Source organism: Athene cunicularia (genome assembly GCF_003259725.1).
Source record: "Athene cunicularia isolate RWA chromosome 5 unlocalized genomic scaffold, athCun1 chr5_part1, whole genome shotgun sequence".
NCBI classification, from domain to species: domain Eukaryota; kingdom Metazoa; phylum Chordata; class Aves; order Strigiformes; family Strigidae; genus Athene; species Athene cunicularia.
Genome location: NW_020799101.1, coordinates 2,663,208 through 2,682,299, shown reverse-complemented (window position 1 = coordinate 2,682,299; position 19,092 = coordinate 2,663,208).

Sequence of the window (19,092 nt, the reverse complement as noted above, 5' to 3'; positions counted from 1 at the left end):
GGGGGGGGCTGTCCTCCTGTGGGGACAGGCTGAGAGAGTTGGGGTTCAGCCTGGAGAATAGAAGGTTCTGGGGAGACCTTTCAATACTTAAAGGGGGCTTATGAGAAAGGGACAAACTTTTTAGTAGGGTCTGTTGCGATAGGGCAAGGGATGATGGTTGTAAACTGAAAGAGGGTAGATGTAGATTAGATATACGGAAGAAATTTTTTACAATGAGGGTGGTAAACCACTGGAACGGGTTGCCCAGAGCGGTGGTGGATGCCCCATCCCTGGAAACATTCAAAGTCATGTTGGACGGGGCTTTGAGCAACCTGATCTAGTGGAAGATGTCCCTGCTCGTTGCAGGGGGGTTGGACTAGATGGTCTTTAAAGGTCCCTTCCAACCCAAACTATTATAGGATTCTGTTGACACTCTATTTTTTCTGTAATAGCAAAGCTTATTCTTAAACATGCCACTGAAAGGACAGAAAAATACACGACAAAATAATAAAAATGGAGCAGTAATCCGCAAAAGGTTTGTAGTTTAACAGATTTAAAGGAAGCAACTCCTCAGATACTGCCAGTTGCTATTGGGCCAATATCTGTATTTCATTTATTATTATTAAATGTTAGAGAAGAAAATCGAGAATGGGGAAAGACTGATACAATTTGCCACTGATGATGATTTCTGTATTTTGATGCTTGATGCATTTACAAAACCAGAGTTGCTTGTGTGCTGAAATGTGTAATATAAACCCAGAAAAATAATGTATGACAGCAGGGCTGGTAAGAGTGAAGGGGCTCTGAGGTGCAGAGAGCTTTCAGTGTCATTACTTGCTTTCTTGCTTGAGAAGCAATATATCCAGGAGTAATGTTTTTTTGGGTTGGACTACTTATACTTCTTCACCATTTTCTCTTCTCTGAGACTCTCTTTGGGTATAACAGGGAATTAAGCACGTGAAAGCAGGGAAAAGTGCATCATCAGAGCGCAAAAAAATAATGTTTAGCACTTCAGTAAGAAAAGAGCAGCCTGTAAGGGGAGAAAATGATGGTGAATAAGCTTGCGGAAAACACCAGTTATGTGTCACATCCTAAGCAGACCCAAAGTGTGGGCTGCTAGCTTTTGATATGCTTTTTTTTTTTTTTTTTGATTATTAATTCATATTCTTTTACCTGGCATACCACACAGAGGACACCCAGGGGAAATATATATTCTTGTGATAAAAGACCAAAGAAGAAACAGAAGAGCTATTACTCCAGTTTCTTGAAATCTATAGATAATTGTGAGTAAAGGGCACAAAATAGACCACCTGAATATACCCATACGGGCAGGTATTTGGTGCTACCAAGAAAAACGTCCTAAAGGGCTTTTGTGCCTAAAGCACAGGTGCATGATGGCTCTGAACCAGCCTGCTGGGAAAGTATTAATTGGTTTCAGGCCTTCCTTGTCTGCTAGGAGCTTGGTGTGGCTGTAGGAAGGGTTTCCTCAGCTGTCCTTTGTGTTATTGAAGGCCTTGAGGACTTGGTGCTGGGTGTGCTGCTTCACCGGGGTGGGTTACCCGCCCCTGGAGGTTGCCAGGAGGAGGAATTTAGGCATCTTTCTGGAGACATCATGTCTGCACAGGCTTTGCTGCATCTTGGGAAGCTACAGAGATGCTGGGACCCAAGCCTACAAGCAGGGATCTCCCCTGCAGTGACTACGGTAGGAAAACGGACTTATAAACCCTTTTCATTTCTGTTGTTGATCCAATTTCTGAGTACTTCTTTGCTTTAATGTTGCTTACCCTCACTAATATTCTGATAAGCTCACTTTTAATTTTGGGGTTCCTTGCTGAGAGGTGTTGTGGGTGTCTGTTTCAAGGCTGTGGTGGTCCTCAAGTGCCGCCGTAGGTGCCTGCGGGCTCTGTGCAGAGGTGTTGGGTGCTGTCCAGACACAAGTGGGATGCAGGGGTTAAACCCTCCATCGCTTGGTGGGACCTCTGTGCTGTGTGGGCTGGTGCACACCCAAGCCTCTGGGTGTTGCTCTGTCCTTGCAGAAAGGACAAAAGGCCTTGTCTGTAAGCAGGTTTTAACTGTGCGTCCCAAGCCATGTTCTCCTGCAGCTGTTGTGTAATTCAGAGCTTTGGATGCAGACCAGTATTTCCTTAAACCCATCAGCCTGGGGATCATGATGTCTCGTGGTTATATATTGTAATCGCTTCTTTATTGAGAATTGCTGAAACTCAAGTTTTTGCAGGCTGTCTGAAGGCTTCTTTTTAAGTGTTGCTTCAAGTACAAGCTACCAATATAGAGGTTAAACATGGACAAGTGCGATACTGTGTTGAATACGACGTATCTTGTGAAAAAAGGTTTGATATGCATGTTCAAGAGGATCTGTTTTTCTAGTGTATGTATCTTATATCCTCTTGTAATGAAGGGCTGTGGCAACAGACTTGAATAAGAACACAGATTTCCTGGCCAAACAGATCTCAGCTTTTTCTCAGTATTGCTGTTTATCTGAGGAGAAGATTAAAATTAGATTTTCAATTCCTATGAGAACTTTCTGTACCTCTCCAGCTATATCTCTTAAGAACTTGGGAATTGCCCACAATCAAAACTCCCTCATACAGTAGGAGCTCCCCTTTTACTGGGAAGTGCTGTTTGTTTTCAGCATTTCTTTGGCTACCAGAGCCTGTGCCTTGACCAGCTCTGAACATGTTGTGTGGCTTGGGTATTTTTCAGGTGATGATTCCTGCCTAGGCCCCCTTTATTTCTTTTCATCTTGCCAGTCCCAAAGTGCTAAAGGACATCAAGAAAGGCATACGGATGACAGGGAGGTGATTAGAGACAGGCAGCATGGTTTTACATGGTAAATCTTGTGGCCTTCTACAATCAGCTGTTGGTGGTTAAGGGAAGAGTCACTGATGTCATCTACCTTGACCTCTGTAAGGCTTTGAGATGACCCCACACAACATTGCTGTTGCTAAAAGATATGGATGGAGTATTTGATGGATAAGGAATTGGCTTCCTAGCCTCATCCAAAGAGTTGCAGTCAAAGTCTTGGTGTCCAGATGGAGATCAGTATCAAGCGGTGTTCCCCAGGGGTCCGTACTGGGACGGGTACTGTTCAATATCATTATTAACAAAGCAAGGCTGTGGATGACACCAAGCTGAGTGGTGCAGAGGGAAGGGATGCCATCCAGAGGGACCTTGAGAGGCTTGAGAAATGGCCTCGTGAACTTCATCAAGTTCACCAAGGCCAAGTGCGAGGTCCTGCACATCAGTCAGGGCAGTCGCCAGTATCAGTACAGACTGGGGGATGAATGGATTGAGAGCAGCTCTGTAGCGAAGGACTTAGAGGTACTGATGGATGAAAAATTAGATATGAACCAGCAACGTGTTCTTCCACCCCAGAAAGCCAATCATATCCCGGGCTGATTCTGTGATCAGTTTTGTTATTTGCAGTTGAGAAGACCTAGGCAGAGTGTTTGAACATCATTAGCAGCCCCCAAAATTTCCTTGGTGCTGGAATAAAGATACCGGGGTGTGATTTCTGGTTTGATGTCATCCCATGTAAAATATTCTCAAAAATAGCCCCTCATTTTCAGTGGAAAATGCGTATTACAGAACAGTAAGAATGAAAGATGACAATCGGTAACACTTGACAAATTGCACTTTTGAAGAGTAGATTTTTTTTTTTTTTGTACTGTTTGTCAGACTGACTCCAGCTGCTGCGGCTATGAGCAGATGTGTGCCCCTCGGGTGGGAATCACCGGGCCATCCTGGAAGGATGGTGGCCAGTCCTGGGTGCTGCTGAACTGTGGAGATGGACTGATGATTCAGGGAGAGGCATTTACTGCACCTGAATTGTTTTGCTGGGATAATAGTGGATATATTACGGGATATAGAGGGGAAGGCACATCAGAGAGATGGTGATAGCAAAGGTTGGAGGAAAGTTTATAGGAACCTACAGAAAATGAGTCTTTCTTCAGTTAGGTCTGTAGGGAAGGTATTTGTTTGCGAAAGAGCAAGTAAAACTCTTCTGTGACAGAGCAAAGGTCTGAGCACAGCTTGGACACCACAACCCTAAACCAGTGCAGGTGACAGGGCAAATGCTCTCTGTGGGACTTCACCTAATTTCAACCTATTTTTGAGGTGTTTTCTGCACAGCTTGGTTGCAGGTGTCAGTCTGGGTCGGCGTGCCTGGGAGAGGGGATGGAGAACAGCTTTTCGTGGTCTGAGATTTGTGGCAGTCGTCTCTTGTACTAATTCCTGTTTCGGACAGGTATGGCTCCAGAAATACCCTTATCACGTGGCTTTCCCTGTCCTTGAGATTACGTTCTTGTTTGGCTGGATAAGATTTGAGTCTGTAAGTGTGAGATTTTTATAATCACTTGGCCTTGGAGATATTTCCTAGCCGGAGTCAGCAGCTTACTCAAATCCTCTTTCGAGATCAGCTGTAACCACTTTCCCTCCACTCCTCCCAGTCCACGATGGGTATTTGTGTGAGGTTTTTATTTCGTGTACAATGCCAACCTTGTTGCACAAAACCCCAGTGTTTGAGAAGCACAGCTGATAAAATGGATGCTTTCTTTACGAAGGCTTCAGTACTTCGTGGGAGACATGAAGTGCTTTTTCTTTTTTGTTTTCTTCCCAGATCAAAGGCCTCGTCATTCAGCAGATCACCATCAGCAGCAGGCTGCTCTATTATACACGACATCCTCCTATGCTCACAGCATGCTCTCTTCACAAGTACTCTTCAAACCTATGAAACAAGGGTACTCCTCACTTTCTAAAGCAGACCCTTTATTCTTCTATCAGATACTCATTTGAAATAGTTGTGTGCTGTATCTGGCTGCGATTCAGTGTATGGGGGCTATATTTCTTTATTGTTGGTTGCAGATTTAATAAGCTGAGTAGCTCTTGGGCTCAGCAACGTGGCTTCAGCTTGCTTGCACCTTGGCACTATTTCTCTGAATATGCTTTGGAGGAAGGATGGGATAATTCAGTGTTTTGTGGCTGCTTTGGGTTTGTAGATAATCCTGCTGTCATCCAGGTGCTTTCTCCCACCCTGTCCCACCTTTGTAGATCCTGATCTAACCTACTGAGTCATCACTAAACAAATATCTGGATTGTACCGGAGTCAGCTGAGCTTTGGGTGTTTCACGCCAAGCCCAAGATGTATCTGTGGCTCTAAGGGCTTTCACCAGTTTTATGTGGCTGATTGCTGAGGGTTAATAGTTTTTGATTATTAGTCCCAGACTGAAGCTGTGCAGGGAGCAGAGATTCAGCTCTGTGAAAAGTTTTTGGAGGGGAGAGGGGATTTTGAAATTTGGCTGCTTTGTCAAGAGAAGTGAAAATGCAAAACTAAAAGTCTTTACAGTAGTGGAAGAGCAACAGTGAAAATACGATGGCAGTTTATCAGTGAAAAATGCTTGGTTTATGGTATGTCTCTTATCACCGATCCATTTTTCAAACATCTTACGCAATGTTTATACATGCCACTTAAAAATGAGAAATCAGAAGATGGGACATTGATTCTTTTGAAGGTGATAGTTTGGGTTTTTCCTTTGTAGAGCAAAATGTGATTTAATATTGGACCGATTCTGTCTTCGTAGAAAAAGTGTTTTCTGCTAGAAAATGTCTCCAGCAGAACTCTTTCTGCTCAGCAATGCAGAAAGGGTCGGATTCCTCTCTGAGGGAGGAGGCTGATGGCAGAGCTGACTGGACCACAGCTGGACATGTCAATGGAGCCAGAAGCGTTAGCACCCAGCGATGCTGCCGGCCACGGAAACTGTGATGTGCTTTAGGCTGGTGCTGTTCCCAGGCTGGACAGCTCTGCCTTTGTCTTGGGTATGTGACAACAGCTCTTTGCTCTGCCCCGGCCCAGCCACCCTGGTCTCAGAGCTGCTCCAGGTCCTTGGATCAATTTTTCCCAGAAAAAGCTTTGGGGAAAAAAAGTTTCTCATGTGCCTCTGCTTTGCAACTCCTGTTTTGAGAAAAAGTTGGCTCGGAAAGTGTGTGGTAAAACCCCAACAGAGGTAGAGGTAGCTCTAGCTTTGTGAGAAGCCAAAGTCTAGTTTGCAAGCTTTGAAGAGAAACACAAAGTAGATCATGTGGGGGTAAGTTAATTAGGCGTAGCACTCCCCAAGTGCATCTGTACCCTGTCGATGGCATTGACTATATGATGCCGTCAACAAATTCAGGTCTTTCAATACTGAAATGAACAGGTACCGGCTAGAGAGAAGAGGACTGAGCTTCACTGCCGTCATTGGAACAGCATACTAAGAGCAGAGAGGGCCATAAATTATAGTAGTCGGCTTCCACTAGCGGCTGCGCGCTGTTAAGGTGCTAATTTTAGTCTGACTTGATAAGAGAACAGTGGTGCTGACTGCTGTGTTCCTGGATTTCAAACTAAAGTACTTTCCATTAACAAAGATGAGGATATATTGACCTGAACTAGAAGAATAAGTGTCTCCTGCTCACTTATTTGGCTCCTTATGCCCCTCCCACCTCGGGTGAGCTGCTCTGCAAGGCGGGGATTATTGTCTCTCCTTGGTTCCTTCTTAATCCTACAGAATGCACGGTCACCGTCATTGCAACGTATAGTGGAACAGCTCCTCTTCTTGCCACAGCTTCAGCTAGAGCATCAGACAGTATTTTGCACGCGGTCTCGTGGTGATGATCTCTAATTATTGTCATACTCAGCTGTAAAAAATGGGTGTTTCGCTTTTTTCCATTGGAGAAGGAACTTAATTACAGAGCTGTGAATGTTTGTGCTCGCTAGTGCCAGCACGCCCTACATGACAATAAGAGATTCATTAGGAAAACTGCTTTGTGGTACAGGCAACGTTCCCTCTCCTCTGCCTGTGTATTAAGTCAGTGAGCAACATAAATGTTAACCTATTATGAAAATTAAAACTTAGATATTAACTCCAGTTTCGCATGCAAGGATGGCTCAAAATTCCAAAAACAAGCTCGGTCTTGGCAGGCTTATAATATGACATGCACTCTTTGTCAACTCATTTAATATGTAATTGTGATTATCAGCTCTAATAATAATGACCAAATAAGCAATTAACGAGGCTGAGCTTGGCATGGGCTTAGGACAGAAATGCTATGCGAGTAATCGGAGTCTTTAATTTTAAAATTGTTTAACTCTATTTTCTCTTCAATAGTAGTTAAATGAAGTGCTGGAGAGGTTGTACGTTAAGCTGGAACACTGAGGGCCTCCACAGCTTGTGTTACAACCATAACGGGCATCAAACTGAAATGGAGGGTGGGGAGGATCTCTGTAGGTCCCTTATTTTCTGATGGGCAGCATCAAATAGAGAATTGGTCACCAAAAGTCTGGACCCGGGTTTCTATTTTTGTGTATGATACATCTCAGGGATGCGGATAGTGACATTTTCAGTGCTGGGAGAGCTGGAACAAGACTGGGGAGGGGAGGAGGATGCTCAGCTTTCTCTGTCACGAAGTTTTGGTATCTTTCCTTTTATGTCAGAGAAATGATTTTAAAAATTTTTAAATTTTATCAGAGCACTTCCTTCATTTTCACATTTTCCCCGATTTTAACCTAAATCTCGGTAGTATTTGGGGTACTGACACAATATGGTTGTGGCTAATCATGCCATATGGGCTCCCAATTATGTGAGATCACCCAAGGACTGGGCAGGCTGCTTGATTTCCCCATCTTGTGGGAGTCCTGGGATCATGGGGTCTTCCCTGGTCTCTTGGTGGCCAATGTCAGCCCTGTGGGGATGACTCTGCCCCCTGGGGAGTGATCACATCTTGTTGCCTGATGTTGTGGCTGATCTCAGTCTCAGGCAGGAGAATGCCACCATGGCTGCAGAAAAGCAGTTGGTGGGACTGACTGGAGTAACAACTGTGACAAGAAAAAATCCCCCTGTCCTGCTGCCAGCATCTCCTCTGGTTGACTCTTCTCACTGCTCCAGTGGGGCTCCGGACAGCCCAGTTGAGAGCTGAGTCCCATCGGATCACTCCCCCCAGCTTGGGTGATTAGTGGGTGCTCAGTCTAGTGTGCATTGTCCTAGCAGGACCAAATTTCCTGCTATCTGCCAGATCTGGGCCAAAAATATAACAGCAGGCATCTACCTGTTGTTCCGCTCTTCCTGTCTCAGACCCAGCCAGCAGCTGGCAGTGCAGCTGTAAGAAGGTGGTGGGATGGTGGTGGGATGGGTGGTGTCCTCTTTCCCCGTGCTGGTATATTAAAGGATAACAGCCCAGGGCTGCTGCCACATAGCACAGAGAGCAGGGCTTCATCGGTGACATAAAAAGGAGTAATAACGCAAAAATGCGAAGCCATCCCTGAGATTCATTATTAGCTAAGCTCTATGAAGAGGTGGTGGTTGGGAAGCAAAGCTGCCTTTTGAGGCTTGCCACCAAGTCCATGCTCAGCAACTCCATCCAGCAAGGCCAGGCTGAGTATTAAGAGAAGCAGGTCAAATTATTGCAATCTCTTGTCAGCCTCATATTAGAGCGGAGCTGAGAGATGCTGGTGCTTAATACGGAACAAGAAGCATGTGGGATCCTCAGGCATATTATTGACTTTAAGTGCAGCTTGCTCTCACTGGCACACATCTCATTTATATTTTTAAAGAAAAATATTTTAAAACATTATTTCTTATGGTTCTGGACTTGCCAGAGCCTGCTGGAGAATAATGCATCCCTACGACACTGGAGCTCTGATGGCATATCCCAGTCATTCGTCATCCCCCAAATCGCGTCCCGGTGATGTGTTTCACTAATACATCATCAGCAAAGCAGCTTGCTGATCACTAGAGCTTTAATGATGTATTTGTGTGAACTCTGATCAAAAGGCCATCCTTCTGTTGATATATTGCCTCACAGCATAACCAGCCCTGTTTTGGAAAAACTGTGTTGTGGAAAGCAAATAAGCTGGATTTCCTAATGTGAGCTGGAGGCAGGAGATGGCTTTTTTTTGGCTCCTGTGTGCATACTGGTGAAGTGAGGATGAATGCGAGTAAAGTTACTCCGAAGTCTGCTTGTTTACAAGCTGATTTAGGGACTTGTACCAGCTCAAGTGCAAGGGCATTGAGTGCTGCTTGTGTTGGCCTGAGCTGGGTATCAGACATGGGATAATAACTAGCTTAAAACCTGTTTTTTTTTTTTTTTTTTTTTTTTTTTTTTTTTTAAAACAACAACCGAAACTCTGTTAATATTTCATTTCTGTGCTCGGTGGTCTTTCGGCCAGATGGCGTAGGAGGTGTTCGGTACTGCAAAGTGCTTCATTCAGAATTACTTTGTCTTGTTCTGGTGGTGTTTCCTGCCGTCGGGAAGGAAGGGCAGGGAACGTACCTCCTGATCTTTAACTCTGAGCATGCGGAAGCTTGGAGCATGACCAGGTGCTCATCTTGCTTGGAGGAGGATTACAGAGGTTCTCCACGACAAGTCTTGGTTTAGTTACCGCTGCAGAACGATGCTTTGGATTTCGCAGGGTTTTTATTGCTGAACAGGAAACTCTGTGGTGAGCAGGGAAAGAGACCAGTAGGAGATCTTTCTCTGCAGGAAGGAGTCTATTGGATTTTTATTTTTCTGTTTTTGGCAGAATCCTGGTGTCATAGGGGATGACTATATTTCCAGAGGGCGTGGCTTACGTTATCTCGCTTGTCACGGGTTGTGGCAGCCTGGGCAAGGGGCATCTGACGACGCGTGGGGCAGAGGGACCCGAAGTCATTGGCCTGAGCTGGCTGTGTGTGAGCAAACTCCTGGCTACCAGCCACAGACCTGTGTCTGTGTGCCTGGTTCCCTGGCTAACACAGCCCTGTGCAGTCAAAGAAACCTCCTGTCACCCTTCCCTGACTCGGAAAGGAGATGTCCGTGCTGCCCAGCAGTGGGACATCCCACTCGATTTTACGCTGTCCCCTCTCTTGGCACAAGGCGTTCCGAGCCAGACACGAGCTTCCGAGCGTTTTGCCTAATTTTTCCTTCAGCTGGCAAAGGGTTTTGGGAAGTTCAGTCCCTTTTCCTGCATGTGTTCTGCACTTCACAGGACATACCATCACATACAATCCTAGCACCTTCGTCCTCATGCTGTTGTACCCTTTCTAGAAGAGTATCTTGGATGAAAAGTGCAGTTTGCTGGAAGACAAAGTTCTGCTGTTAAGTTCAAGAAGAGGGATATATATATATATCTGTCTCTTATACACAGCGGTGTGAAATCTTTCTTATTTGATTTTGATTGAGTGCACTGTTGGCGAGGCACTACAATGCCCAGAGTCAGATCTATATTTCAACATTTCTGGAGAGTTCATGCCCCCACCTCCTGTTGTGTGCTGTAAATAACCTTGTTTGAGAGCAAAGGTACTTCTCATTTCTCATCCTTCGCATCTCCCTGGGTGGGAATCTGTGTACGACTTTACGCTGAGCTCTCTGCTCTGTTCTGAGCAGGACCTGGAAAAAAACTTGAGGGGAGTGGAATGGGACACATGAGGACACAAAAATGAAGAGGCCATGCAGATGCTTCTTGGGAATCTGCTTTACCTGCCCCTCCTTGAGCAGACGGTTGGACAAGGTGATCCCCAGATGTTCCCTTCCAGCCTTAGTGACCCCATGTGAACTTCTTGAAACACACATGATGATTATCAGTAGAAGAAAAATATTAAAAATATTTTAAATATTCTTATTTAAAATATGATATTTTTATTTAAAATATTTTATTTTAAAGCAATAAGACACAAGCCTGGGAGATAGCTAAAAATGTAGACACCCAAGTGACGTCTTCTCTCTGGACCTGAGCAGATTTTGAGTGTGACCTGCAGGAAGTAAAGGGCCATGGCTGATCTATGGGTAGATATTCTGACACACTCTCTGCTTTATAACAAGCCAAGCTTTTAGTGGAGGATCACAGGACTGGACATTTTTTTTTTTTTCCTGAGGAGGGCTGAAGTGTCTTCTTCAGCAGGCCGGTGGCTTCTCAGAAGCAAGTTGCATTGCTGATTTTTTGTGATGATCTGTACAGGAAAGAAGCTCCTACCAGTTTTGTGGAAGCTATAATGCACTGAAGGCTCAGGCAAGTATTGTTAGCATAGTGTAACCTGCTAGCAAACATCAGCTGAGGTACGGTAGCAGCCTGTGCGCGTGTCTACTTTGCAGCAAAATCAAAACGATACCACTTAATTCTCTGCCAGGGAGGATTCAGCTCAACACTGTTATTTTTCCTGTGGCATTGGTCAACGCTATGAGGAAAACCACCCTCACCCAGTACTTATGTGGAAACTCGGGTCAATTGTGGCTCAGTCCTGTGAAATGGAATTGTTTTTGGCAAAGAACAAGTAAAACTTGGATTTTTATGGTATCTGTAGTCGCTTCAGTAGATATGAAGGATGTATCATTTTTCTTAGGCGGTACCTATGGTGCTCACTGAGCCGCCCTTGGAGTGCGTGCCCAAGAGCAGCCTTGTTTTGCTTCCCAAGTCTGCAGTGAGAAGTGGCCTTTCTTCTGGCTCTGGAGCCTGATGGGGGTACAGAGCCCCTCGCACCTCAGCACCAACCCGTTCCTGCTTACTGGGGTGCTCTGGCCTGGGTAATCATGGCGGGGGCTCTGTTGAGGCCCCAGTTAGCAGCAGTCATGTCATGTGCTCTGGTAGCTCTAGAGAGGCTTTAGATGTTATTACCCTTTGCTAGCGTACATCTCCCTTGGGTCTGGGCTTGGTTGAGTGCAAAGCGGGGGCTGCACACACAAACTAAAGAAGAGCTGAGTTCTGCCAAGTCAGCGGCACAAACAGATAATGAAGAAGTTGGAGGATGTTGTTTGAACAAGCCTGATTTCCCATGCTGTGCAGAAATACCCTCTGAAAATCATTGTGACGGTCCCTTCGGAGTTGATGGTCTAATGGCTCCTGCAACAATTTGGGATCATACACATACGGACAGAATCACATTCACTTATTTGTTAAAAGCATTTCTGAGGGGGGAAAAAAAAAAAGAAAATAAATTGCCAATATTTTGTGAGTAGGTCAAATTGACAACATTTTTGTAAATGACTGTCAAACTTGATAAGTATTTCAGGTCTTTTTCTTGCTAGAAGAAGTTTGAAATGATGGAACCACGCCTGGTATCAGACCTGGGGAACAGGCACAGTAGTTTGTCTCCTGTGTGGTTTTGGTGGCAGGAGAAGGAGGCGAGGTGAAATGCTGTTACGTGGATGTACACGTTTGCTGTGAGTATCCTGGTACCTCAGCGGGATAGATCCATTTTAAATGTTCTTAATTAGCTTTCCGTTGACTGTTGGCAAGAGAACCCTCACCTCAGCCCTGGGCTTCGTGACTCAACTTCCCCATGAATAGGGCCAAATCTTTTGATGGAGTGGGATTCACCAACCATGCCTTAGGTAAGTTTTTAGCCTCTCTGTGTAGGCTAGTCACCTTGGGCTTTTTTATAGCCAATGGAGCGAAACATTTGCGTTCAAAGAGTGATTCAACCCTTCTGGCAGATGTCTAAGTGAAGCCGGATGAATCGCCATTTGCATGTGTCTATCTTTGAACTCCAAGGGTGAGGAAGAGCAGCCAAGTCAGATCTGTAACATCTCACGTAATTTTGTAGGACTGGTAATATCATACCTATTGTGTAAATTCCATAAATGTCACAGATGTTGTAGCGTTTTGCACCAATGGAAGTTTATAGAATTATTTAAATAAAAGTGAAAACCTGGCAAAATGTGTGTGGGTTTGGTTTTTTTTTTTCTTTTTTCTATAAAACCCCTCTGCATTGTAACCTCCAGAGCTGTGTTGATTTCTGTTGCATTGTTAACATCTGGCACTCTGGATATGCTCCCCACTGAAGGGCTGAGGATCACTTGGAAAATCCACTTCAGATGGGGTCAGGAGCCACCTCTGTCATGCACCTGCACCCCCAAAATTTCTGGAAGGACCAGGCGACACCCAACAAAACCAGTTCAGAGATATTTAAGGCAGTAGAAGATTAGCTGTTTGGAAAGGAGAATGTCTGAGGCTGGTAGGTCACATATGACCTAGGAACGATGGGCATGGTCAATGCTTCTGTCAAAGACAGTTACTGGGGGCTCTGTTTCTTGTTATTTCCAGTTAACAGACTCTGAAGCATTGCCCTTGGGAACTGAATTCTCCAAAGCCCATGCACAAAGTTGAATGAAACCCAGGTAAGATTAAAAAGTGAAATGAAAGTTTGAGATGTGCTTCCTTGTGATGACCAAGGCAAAAAAAAAAAAAAAAAAAAGTTTAAGTCCCTGTAATTTTGGGTTTGAAGCTTGTTCAGTTTAATTTTTAAGTAGGAAATTAAGGCTTGGAGATGAAAATATTCAGCATGTGGTAGCATATATTACAATGTAATGTTATGACAGGTTTAATTGCTGATAATCATTATAAACTAGCAAAGATGGATGGGGCAGAGAGAAGGGATGGAGCCAATGACCTTGGAGCATTCAAAGGTAAAAAGACTTAAGGGCTCAATTATCCCTTTCCCTGAACTCCCTCTGGTACCTCAGTATTTGCTGGTGCCATTGTAAATTAAGAGAGAAGTTGGCTCGCTCTCTCAAAGCAGACTTTCCGTGTGCATTTTCGGGCTGTCTGTAGGGAATCTCGGTAGCTGGCACGACGTGTCGGTAGCCTACAGTTCAGCAGAACGATCCTATCATCACGAATCTGAAGAGTAAAGACCTGCACCAGTGGCCTTCTGACACAGAATACGTCAATATTGTGTGAGATTGAAAAACGCGGTGAATCAATCAAGATATACCTGTATCAGCAAACTAGCCAGCGTTGTTCTGGACACGTGGAGGTTACAGGCACTATCGCTGCTCCAGGTACATTAGCTTGGGGTTTATTGTGAGTGGATGCTCCATGAATGTAAGAGGGGTATTTAGTGTGTTTGGGGATAAAGTGTTGCTTTTTTATAGAGACACAGTCCTGAAAAGTGTGTTTTTTGATAAGCAGATATCAGAGATAAAAATAATTTTTTTTTTTTTTTTTTTTTTAATTAGTAACAATTATCTATGGTAAACCGGTGCACAGCATCTATTCCAGTTTTTCATTGATATATGTATGTATTTCTTGGATATTTGTGCCAGGCAGGGTCCTAGGAATGTGCATAACCTGAAGTCTGTGACCTATGTCACTGAAACCAATCAGCGTGTTGATTTGCTCGAACGCTTTGATGGCAGGAATCCTGCCGTGACAGGAAAGGATAACACAGGAGTTAAGATTCGGCATCTTGTCCTGAAAGTGATGTCTTTTAATTTCAAGAATTCAAGTTGACAAATGGATCTGTACCACAAGAGCTGTTGTGATTGCCTCTGAAATGCTTTCCCAGAGTGTACTGCACCTGCTAAGTGAAAGCCTCCTGGAGTACAGTTTTATCTAATTGTGACGAGGACAATTATGAAATGCATCCATTACTTAGATTGCACGGGTCCTGTCAAAATAGGGATCCATTATGCTGGGAATGATACATGCACCAGATACTGCTATTTTAGCAAGCTCATTAGGAAACACAAACAGATGAAAGGTAGGGGGTAGGAGAAATATATATTGTGAGTGAATATAGGGCTTGGGAACAATTTTGCTTTTATGCTTTTTGCTGTATGGTAAAACTTATCCAGTGCTTCAATGAAAATCCCCAAACCAGGACCTGAGTAGGAAATGCGCGTGTGTAACTTCATGCGAGCGATTCACATCATGGTGATTCTGGTCTTTAAATGTGAAATCACAGGTTTCCTGGTAAAGACAACATGAAGATTCAAATGTTCCTTGTAGGAGCATATGTTATTTTACAGCTTCTAGAACAACACGCTCCAAGAAGCTTTCTGACTGGAAAAAGAATTCTTAATATTTGAGGGGCAATTCACAACATCTATGTGTTAATAGAGATTAAAAAAAACCACTTGCTTGCGTTTTTTCCAAGTGTGTGTTTATTTGTGACGTAACAAGGGCTGTCATACACAGTATTCTCTAATCATTCTGAACTTGATGGATAAGAAAATTGCGTTTGAGCTGTGAATTGAGGAAAAGCTTTGTTGGGATTCGACAATTCAACCCAGATGTGCAAGAAGGAAGGAACAGCAAGCTGTGTGGCTCTGGCCGTGCCCTCGTGTCCCTGGTAGTGACTTCAAATGAAGTGCAGCAGAGCACCAAACCCACCTCGGTGATCTTCCTACTTCTTATCAGGCTCAATGTCAAGTAAATGTCACAAAGATTTAAAGCCTCAGTGATAAGGGTCCAATTGAAAATGCATTCCTATTATACATTTATAGCAATGTGATATTGCCTGTTAACCAAACGGAATTTAAAACACTTGAGCTGTTGTGAGATGCAATTCTTACGGTCTAATACCAATTTTCATTGATCACTTTTATGATACAATCATCATCTCTGAGATTCAGCTTTTGGTGCAAACTTAAGGCCACCATAATTTGGGAATATAATAACCTGTGCATTAGTAATGAGACAGCCTAAGGATCTCCGCGTGGCAATCGTTTAAAACCAGTCGGCGCTTGCGTTGTTTATCAGGGCCTTCTCTGCTATGAGGAGCACTTGCTGCGTTCAGATTTTTGGCTACAAAATATTTATGGGGTCTCATATTGAGGAGAGCTGCATTCAGGGTAATGCGATCAAGGTTTTCAAACGCGGGTAGTGGCGGCGTGAACGCAGCTGTATCTGGAAGGGCAATGTTTTGTGTCTCCCTGCAAGAGATTTGATATGAATGATGAACAACAATGGTATATCAAATGCCATAGCCAAAATGGAAGTGGTTTTAAACCCCGGGGTGCATGTGACGCTTTTACTGGGACACATACAGGCAGTTGTCCTGTAGAAACTGGTTGTAATTGAGAAATTAATAGAAATCCTAGTAGGGAAAAAACCCAGCTTTACCAGTAGCTTTGAAGAGGTTTGAGTCCGCATATCTGACTGGTAGCACTTAGTGCTCTCTTTCCATGCATACAGATAAAATCAGGATGGGAGTTGTAGTGATCTAAAAGTGAACCTAATTAACGGACACCATAATTTCTTGTCGCAGTCCTAAATTGTAAATGCCACTGTTTATTCCTGACTATGGCGGGTGTAATGAGGATAAGAAATGCACGCATTAAGCTTTCTTTGCTGTCACCCTTCCAGGCATAAATATGTGATGTGAACTTTTACCAGCTGGAATGGTTATTCCGGTGAATCATTAAATTTCCTTTCTCTGGAGTTGTAAAAAAAAAAAAAAAAAAAAAAAAAAAAAAAAAAAAAAAATGAGTGACAACTCCTGGATGACAGTCAGAGGAAAAGCAAAAGGCCACGTCCTCTGTTGGTGCGTGCTGGCAGAGCTTCATGGGTGCTGTACCAATTTGCATTGACAGAGGGTCTGGCTCGGTGACTATGAAAAGTTCAACATGAGCACTGGGTAGGTTAGGAGAATATAACCGAATAATTTTTTCGGGAAGGTGCCAGACGAAAAGCACATGGTATATTCAAAACAGTCTTTCCCTTAATTAGTGCTTTAAGTGATGCCAGACTGTACGATGTACGTCCCATTCCTCAGGATTAATGAGCAGTTACCGTTACATTTTTTATCACTTATGGCTTGGCAAATACACAGCAAAGTGAAAACAATTAGGGGAAACAAAATACAGCTTAAAACAGTCATATTTACAAAAAAAGATAATTGGTTACATGCAGCCTAAGGTGGAGGTATTACAGTGGCTGTTTTTAATCAATTCGCACACATGTTCTCAATCTTAATGTATCTACGGGACTATTTTGCTGTGACCGTGACTAATTACGCACACCAATCATGCATTGCTTTTGGTTATAAACAAGTTAGAGCAAGAAAATGCTGATACAGAGTTCAGCCTGACGTTTCCCAGGGGCTCCGAGTCTGTCAAATTAGCAGGACAGAAATATCTGGTCTTGTGTTAAGAGTTGCCTAAGACTTCTACTTTTAATTTGTAGCATCTTTTTCACTTCAGTGGGCATCTTCATGGACCAGGTACTCACATCTTTATTTTTTTACCTTCTGTGCTCTGTTTTGCTCCCCCTGGGTTTGCTGTTTTTGTTTCCCATGTTTAGGCTTTGGATCTAGGGCTGCTTAATGCGGATGCTCGTATCAAGTATCTGCATTTAAAATATTGGGGTGTGCGTGAGCATACGTGTGTGGTGTTTGGTGTTTTTTTTTTTTTTTTTTTTTTTTTTTGGCAAGATCAGGACCTTAAGCACAAAATTAATCAGTAAAGAGTGATAGGATGGAATTCACTTTAACTTTCTGAATAGGGCTGGGTTTTTTTTTTTTGGAAATAAGGTCTGGGATTACGAGCAGTGTCTTGTGTACATGTGCAGCACTGTTGATTGTAATACACACCAGTGAGTACAGGGATCGGAGTTCGCTGCTCATCTGTAGTTTTTAATCTCAAAAAAGATGGAATACATCAAGATCAGTTTTAGGACCAAACTAATTTAGATCATCTTTTTTTCCTTTAAATTACTTAGATTACTTGGAGGAAAAAAAACCCCAAAGCATTGATTTCACATAATGCTTCCATACAGCAGATAAAGTGCTTTGTTTTGGGCAGATTAAAAAGTATTAATAAAGGATCAAGAATGCTAAAGTTAGCGAGTGGTCAAAGGATAAATCCTCACCCGTGGTGTTTGAGCAGCCATTCAGCCAGATGTTGCAGATGCTCATTCAAGCGGCTCTGCTGCCTGTGCCGAGCTGAACCCCTGCATCCCGGGATGGGGAAGTCTCCTGCAGGTAGGGTGGGAATGGGCAACAGCTGCACCTACACCCTGAGCTCCTGTAACCAAGGGAGGAGCAAAGTGCCCTGGAGAGGAGAAAAAGTAAAACAGGGAAAAAAAAAATCACCTCAAACAGAGACTGGAATTGGACTTTGTTTCCTTAATCTGGAGGAAGTAGTTCAATGACCAAATTTGAGCATCGAAGAGTTTAGGGTGCCTGTTGTCATCACCTTCATGTCGGTAGGAGTTGTGTCCTTCCTCTTTTCCTCTTTTTTTGGTCTGAAAGCGTTTAGTAAGTTTTTACTGAAGTGCTTTAGTAAATTCAAGTTCAATTCTGTCATAATTTCCAACTGCGTCTTTTGGCAAATATTCTGTTCTCCAGAAACAATTTTCCTACTTTTAGTTAGTGACTGAGCAAGTAATTTAATTTCAAAGAATCAGTAAGCATAAAGAAATCATGATCTGATTAATCTAAACTACTCAGTGCTGTGAGAACTTTTTTTTTTTTTTTTTTTCCTCGCATTGAATGCAAATCCGTGGTAAGACAGAGTGGGAACGCTTGAATGGATCTAGAAATTGCAAAATAGGAGTATGTGCAAGCAAAATAATGACACACCTATGGATTGAAGCCCTTTCGCTCCCCGATGAATAAATCACAGGATTTAAAACAAAAGAGGGAAGGCGCACCAGTCGAGCTTTTCACCTCGGTTTCCTATCTGAAGGAAGGTGTTGATCTGTGCCACCTGAGAAGATGAGGAAAGAAGTGCAAGCGCATGAAATTTCCATAAGATTTCCCATAAGCAGCCCAGTTTGTCTCGTCTGCGTTTTGGAAGCACAGTGGATTCACATTTGAGTCTTGTGTTTGGGGGTCCGTGGGTTGAAGTGTCGGCTGCTAAAAAAGAAGTTCAGATTTATTTTTTTGGAGGATGTTTTTATTTATATATTCTTAGGCAGACATATACTAGATTACAATAGCTAAAAAAAAAAAAAGTTCTCTCAGTTTCTCTGTTTGCCAGGATTAGTGTGATTGGATGGAATAATGGTTGGTAGCGGGGTCTCACTGAGGAATTTTGGATTTTTCAATAAAATGGTGGGAGATGTAATTTCTAAGGAAAAAATCCTAGATTCGAGAAGAGCTCACTTTGTTTCCTAGGTAGGACAGGAGAGGACAAATGTTCTCAAACCCTTCTTAGTTTAGACTGTAGGGCAATGCAGTAGCCAATTTTAATATATCTACTGCCACAGAAGAATGAAAAATTATGTTTAAGAAGGATTTCTTCCATTCTTACTTAAATGGAGATGATTGAGAACAGCAGCCTACATGAACCCTTCAAGGGAACCCCTGGAAAATGTCATGAGAGAGGGGGGTAAAAAAAAGCTGTGATGGAAAACACGGTTAGATATTG